Source organism: Apium graveolens, chromosome 8 (genome assembly GCF_009905375.1).
Source record: "Apium graveolens cultivar Ventura chromosome 8, ASM990537v1, whole genome shotgun sequence".
Lineage (NCBI taxonomy): Eukaryota > Viridiplantae > Streptophyta > Magnoliopsida > Apiales > Apiaceae > Apium > Apium graveolens.
In genome coordinates, this window is record NC_133654.1 from 34,166,914 (window position 1) to 34,173,827 (window position 6,914).

The 6,914-nt window shown below is 37.7% G+C and overlaps 1 non-coding gene across 1 annotated transcript; it reads right to left on the bottom strand.

Annotated features, from left to right (window-relative positions):
* Positions 1-6,407: 6,407 nt before the first annotated feature.
* Positions 6,408-6,514, bottom strand: LOC141681080 (small nucleolar RNA R71). The gene has a single exon (XR_012558522.1). It is a non-coding gene; the product is annotated as a small nucleolar RNA R71 (small nucleolar RNA).
* Between the last annotated feature and the right edge of the window lie 400 nt (positions 6,515-6,914).

The window sequence follows — 6,914 nt, forward strand, 5'->3', positions numbered from 1 at the left end:
ATAACTATTTAAGTAACCAACTCTGAATCTTGAGAACCTTCCAGCTTGTATGTTTAGAAAATGTCCATCCTTAGATATTCTGTTCAGCCCCTTTGCCTTGAGTTCATTAGATCTCTGCTCAATATATCTATTTTTTTACATATTTTCTTTCCCTTTCCTCTTTTTCAGCCCTTGCTTTTGTATTTCTATCTTCCCTCTCTCTCAACCATACACACATCATAACCTTCCATGCCCTTGTACTTATATCCTTGTTCTTTATTAAGTTGATCATCCTCTCAATTCTATGGTTGAAAGTGTATCCATTAAATTCCTGCTAAGTAGAGTGAAGGAGCCATCCTGATAATAGACTTCGACTTCTCTCAATGATAAAACCCAAACTTTAACCATTTCTTCAGATAATTGTTGGAAGTAGTCATCATCTGTGATGCACCAGTTTAAAGGTAGAAAATCAGTCTTATTAAAGCAATTCTAGATAATTCCCTTACCAACTTGCAGCTACTTTGATTTTTTCCCAACAGTCTTGAAATGAGTCTTGATAAGTGGCTTAAAAGAAGGTAGATTTAAGATTTTTTTAAGGTGGTTTGGCTAGAAGTGATTGGTATTTTGAGTAAGGTGTTTGCAGTCTGTTTGTACAAATGTTTAGGCTTAGTGGTTAAAGGAGGTTGAGTGTTTAAGCTTGTAGGATTAAAGGTTTGAGTTTGTGAGATTTGGATTAGTAGGAAATTTTTCTTGGTACCTTCTCCATCTTCTCTCTTCTTCCTTTTCCTTTCGTCTCCCCTTTTCTTATCATCCATTTTCTTCTCTTCTACTTCGCTGCCCGTTGCGTTGGTATATTGACTTGAATTTGAGCCAGAAGATTTATGCTCATCATTCTTCTGATCATCATCATCCTTGTCATCTCTTGTGTTGATTTGAGTAGTTGGCAACATGGTTTCAACATTCTATAGGTATCTCCCTAAAATTCTGATCATCTCCCCATCTTCAACTTTCTTATTCTTCTTGGACTTGAGATCAGTTTCCAAAGTCATTATCAATCTCAAATTTCCTCTCACACAATTCTTTGGAATTGTGAAATACTTGCACTTTTTGGTTTGTGGACAAATGTGGGCCACCCCGTTGCTTGGATGTAGATAGGCTTAAGGAAAAGCAGCTATCTGAGCTTTCTTGAGTTCATTTAGCAATTGGGTGTCCTCTGGAATTATTTGATTAACTCTGTCAATTATTACATCCAGCTCAGATGCTCTCATGGTTTGAAGATTTGAGAGAGATACCTGTAGACATTTGTCCAAGCCACAGTCATTGACATTGGCTACTATTCTCTTGTCAAGAAAGTTGTCAACCTTTACTATCACACCCTTAGAAAATTAATGTTGTGGGTCAAAGCTCTCTTGTAAGTGATGTATTTCTTGGCCAGAGAGACTCCCAGGACAACCAGTAGCTCATTGAACTCCTAATCTTGACAGGGTCCTACTACAGCTTTCTGGAGTCTGTCTTTACTAACATATTTAGAAATTCTAATTTGAGTAGAGCTTTGACCATAGTGAGATGTAGATGTATATTTCCAGCCTCCCTGGATTGTTAAATTATAGCTTTTATCTCCCCCTTAGTCTTGGTAGCAGGCAGGAGTAGTGGAGTTGGAATTTCTGGTCTAACAGCTTCTGGAATTGCAGGCAATGAAATTTTTAGAGCACCTATAATAGCTCCCAATGAGACTGAATTCTGCATTTGTAAGTGTTTGTGGGAGTCTACCAAGGTTTGGATATCTCCCTGTTGACTTTGTACCAGAGCTGTGAGTTGAGAGACTTGTTATGTAAGAGAATTATTTAATGACTGTAGAGTGGAAACTTGTCGTTGAAGAGCTTGGATTTGGAGGTTTGTTGATGTGGAGAGTGGTTGTTGTGAGCTTATGGAGATAGGAGCACCAAATGTAGCTTGAACTGACTCCTTGATGTCCTCCATCAAAGAGCTGATGGTTCATACCTAGCCTGATGAAGTTGATCCAGTTTGACCCTTGTGTCATTGTTACTGGTCATATGATTCTGGAAAACTTCATGTAGAGCCACAAATGATTGCTTTAGTTTTGTGATTATCTACTTCATACTGGTTATGTCAAACCTTGCCATTTGATCAGCAAATTTCTAGAATTTATTCTTGATCTTTACCTGAGTTGGCACTAGGTCATCCAGTTTATCTTTTACCAATCTCCTTATCCTGTCTTGATGGTTGTCCAGAATCTTTTGTAGTACTTTACTAATGAGATGAAAAGCTTTGAGTTGAGCTTTGTAGACTTCTATCACAGCATTATAGACTTCCTATGGATTGAGAGTCTTGGCATTGCTTCCCAAGATAGTGACATATTATTCTCTAGATCTTGCCAAGACCTCATCCATGCTCAAGCTGAAATCTTTGTCTAACCAAACATCCACATTTCCATCTTGTTCATCTTTATTGACAATTTTTTACTGTTGTTCTTCAACATCTATTTTGTAAGAAAGCAAGATGGCCTGATAATCCTGATTAAACATATCAGTTGTGAGCAATTGTTGTGTGATGTTGGCAAGGCCAGAAAGTCTGTCTACTAGCAAATCATCCATTATTATAGTCTGAGTCTGAGCATCCTGCAGCCACTGGGAGATAAGGTGTGAGGGTTGTTGAGAAGGGTTAGATGTAAAAGGGATTTCTATTGGGTTGGAGGTGGAGGGTTCATGAACATTACCTATGATAGATGCCACAGTTTGACTCACAGTTGGAACTGTGGTTGTGACAGTGTGTTGTTCACCAACAATAGGAACCTCCAATTAAATTAGAGGGGATATTACTAGGTTATTATCATGTACTATGACCTCAAACCCTTGTTCTTCTTGCAAAGAACTTCCACTTGAATGTGCTTAACTTGCCTCCCTAATAGCAGGATCATTGGCAATTGGACTCCTAGCTGCAACTGCTAAGGCAATTTCAGCTAGGGTTTTGAAGGGAGTTGTCCCTATATGAGGAACCTCCAATTGAATTGGAGAGGATTTAGATAGTTCCCCCTCAGAAGTATTACCCTCAAACATTTCAATCTGTGAAGATTGATTTGCACATGAAAGTGCATGCGTTACATCCACAGGGTCTTCAGTAAAAACTGAGAAAAACCCCTGTGTTTTTATTGGTATCATCAAGGTCTACCCCATCTTGTAGCCTCTCACCAACTGAATGTGGTTCCTAGGTGGTAAGTATAGTTTCATGAACCATATCACTTGATGTTGGAAACATTTGTGAAGTGGATACAAATGTTTCATTGTATGTAGTAGAAATTTTTGAAATAAGATGTGTAATTTCAGAACTGAGTATTGGCAGCTCCTTTATTTCTTCTTTCATACATTTTAATGTGGTCAAGTGTGGGTGCAGAATCTTTACAGGATGCACTAGGGAGAGTGCTCTTTTCATACACTTGAATGTGTTCAAGTGTGGCTTTTTGACCCTGATGTTAGAAAATTTTCTAACAAATTAAGCCATAGATTGATCCATTTCTTCCAGCTCATCAAGGGTATAATACTCATCTTCCTCCAACTCTAAAATAACTTGCCTTTGAGGTCATTTTCTCTTTTGCTCCACAACATGAGTAACTAGAGCCTGTGCATCTTGTTCATCTTCACTTACTTCAATGTCATTAACAACTAATGAAATGGATCCATCAAGCACATGTCCTTGATTTTCCCTTAATGAATTTCTTTGTAGCATTTGAAGCTTATATGTCTTTAAGATTCCATATAGCACCTCCAATGTCATTCTGCTCAAATCCATTCCTTCTCTTACAGCTGATATCTTTTGTTCAAGATGGTCAGGAAGAGCTAGCAAGAACTTTAGGTTAACTTCTTCAGCTTCATAATATTTATCATGAAGTTGTAGGTCATTTATCAGTTTGTTGAATCTCTCAAAAACTTCAGTTCTACCTTTCTTAGATTTGGCCATAAAACCCTCATATTGAGACACCAGTATCCTCCTTTGGTTTGATCTAACTTCCTCTGTTCCTTCACACAAAATATCTATCTTCTCCCAGATCTGTTAGGCTGTGTCACAGTTGACAATGTTGTTGTACATGACATTGTCAAGTGACTCTATCAAAAGTAATTGTAGGCCACTATCTAGAAAGAGTTTCTCCTTCTCAGATTCAGTTTATTTTGAAGGGTCCTTAGGTGCAAGATGAGTTGGGATAACCATGTCTCCATCTGTAAAGTCATCAACTCTTTCCATGGGTGTGAAAGGGCCATTCTTGAGAATCTATATATATAATGGATTGGCCATCCTTATGAATGTTGAGTGGCATTTATGACACTTTATTACACTCCGTAAAGCTTTGAATTGGTGTAAATATACTCAAGTTATTGGTGTTTTAATGTGTTTTCTAGTATTTTTGCATTTTCAGGCATTCTCCAGGTAATCAGGTGAAATAGCATTATTTTGGTGCTAATTTGGTGTTAGGAAGGTATTGGAATTAAAGCTCTTGGAAAACCGGCTCAAATCAGCAAGAAAAATAAAAATCAGAATTTTGCATAGAAGGCCAGCGCGCCCACACTGTCAAAGCGCGCGTCCGCGCCCAAACTACAGAAAGCCAGTGCGCCCGCACTGATCAAGCGTGCGGCCCCGCCGTGTCGGGATATTAAAATCCTCATTCTACTTGGCTTTTGAGAGGAAGACTTCTACTCTGCATGGGGCTGCTATATACATAATTAAAGCTCATTTTTCAAAGAGACATAACAAAGCTGAAGGAGAAGACGGCAAGAGACCTATAACACTTTTTTAACAAAGGCGAAGACGATCTAGTTTATTCTTGTGAATCTTTGTTTTGAGTTGTAATCTTGGATGCTCATTTCTTGTTTTGTTGAACCTATACTCTTATGTTATACTTTGTTTATTATTCATTATAAAGACTACGTTTATTATACCATGCTTTCATTGGAACCCACGTTGATGAAGAGTCCGATCATGGGCTAATCGTTATCGTGGGGTTCTAGCGGATTTATTTATGGATTTCTTTAGTTGATTTATTTTGATGCCTTAGTGTGTGGTAATTGTATGATAACCTAGTATTGGTTATGCTTTTTCTTCTTATGAGCGTCGCGAACTTATAAGATAGTGTGTTAATTCTTAATGAAGCGAAAGTGAATTTAAGGATTTAGAACTTACCATGCTAGAATAAGTTCATGTGTTATTTTTATGCATGATTCGTAGGTAATTTTAACCATCTTACTTGCCCTATGTAATCATGATAAATAACTTGTGCTTAAACCGTTATGTTGTCAAATTTTATAGACATATAGGGTCTCAATATAATTGGTGTCTATTCAGCTTCTATCTATTTTGTGGATGTATGGTAGTATGGTATTCATACAATGAAAGTTGGTGTTTATCAGTTTCGTGTTATCTGACTAGTTTTATCACAATTACATGCTAAGGTTAAGAATGAAATGGCTATTGAATGAAGTATTTAATGAAGTTAGAATCCCATATTTGTCATATATATTAATTCAATCATTCTTATTCTCTTAGTTATAATTGTTAGGTTAATTCTGAGTTATAAACAATCCTAATTTTTTATCGTCTTAGCATTGAATAATAACCATACATTGTTACATAAGTGCATAAATTTTAAAGTTAACCTAAACCAGCGTCTATGGGAATGAATCTGATTTAAATCTTATACTACTTGCGAACGCGTATACTTGCATGTATTTTAGCGCGTGTTTAGAGACTAACAAGTTTTTGGCACCGCTGTCGGGGACCGGTGTTAATTTTTAGTTTATGTGTTTGTCATCAGTGGTCGTTAAAGTTCATTGACTCGGACATTGTTACTTATCTATTTCCTTGTCTTATTTCAAGTACTCTAGTGAGCGTGTATGCATACGCGTTCGCGGTCTCGTAAGAGAACTCTGGATAAAGCTGAGGAAGAAGTTGTAGTGGTTCGAAGGGAAGTTTTTGAAGAAGAAGAGAAGTTAGAAGAAGAAGATAAAGTCGAGGAACCAGTTTTAGTAGTGATGGGAGATCAAGCATAAAATCCTAAGGCCTTGATGGACTATTCTACGCCTAAGATCAATGACATTCAGTCAAGCATTATCAGACTAGCCATCTCGGCTAATATTTTTGAGATCAATTCAAGCACGATTCAGATGATACAGAACTTAGTTCAGTTTGGGGGTTCTCCTACTGAAGACCCCAACATACACATCAGGGATTTCATTAAGATCTGCGACACTTTCAAGTTCAATGGTGTAACTGAAGATGCTATCAAGCTGCGACTCTTCCCATTCTCTCTGAGGGACAAAGCAAAGTGTTGGTTACATTCTCTATCACCAGGGTCTATCACCACTTGGGAAGATCTGGCTCAAAAGTTTATCACTAAATTCTTTCCTATGGCGAAGACTGCTGCAATCAGGAATGCTCTTACTCGGTTTGCTCAGCAAACTGGATAATCTCTGTGTGAGGCTTGGGATCGATATAAGGAGATGCTAAGGAAGTGCCCACGTTATGGCATGCCTGATTGGATGATTATAAACTATTTCTACAATGGATTGGGTGCTACTTTTAGACCCATGCTCGATCCAGCATCAGGAGGAGCCTTGTGGGCTAAGAGCTACGATGAAGCTTATGAATTGATTGAACCTGTGGCGCCCTCCAAACCCGGGTCAGAAGTTTGAGGTCCACACACATACCTTATTTATAACCTGCGTATAACAATAATAAAGATAATAATAATATGCAGCGACCCTACTTACCAACTACCATGGATCGCAACAGGTTAAAGTATGCACACAAGCCAAAGACACTAATATATTACATACCGATCAAATCCCATCTATTCAAACTCGAAACTGAGTATTAAAGATTATTACAAACTTTTACAAACTCAAATTATTCAAAAGAAGCCTGCTAGC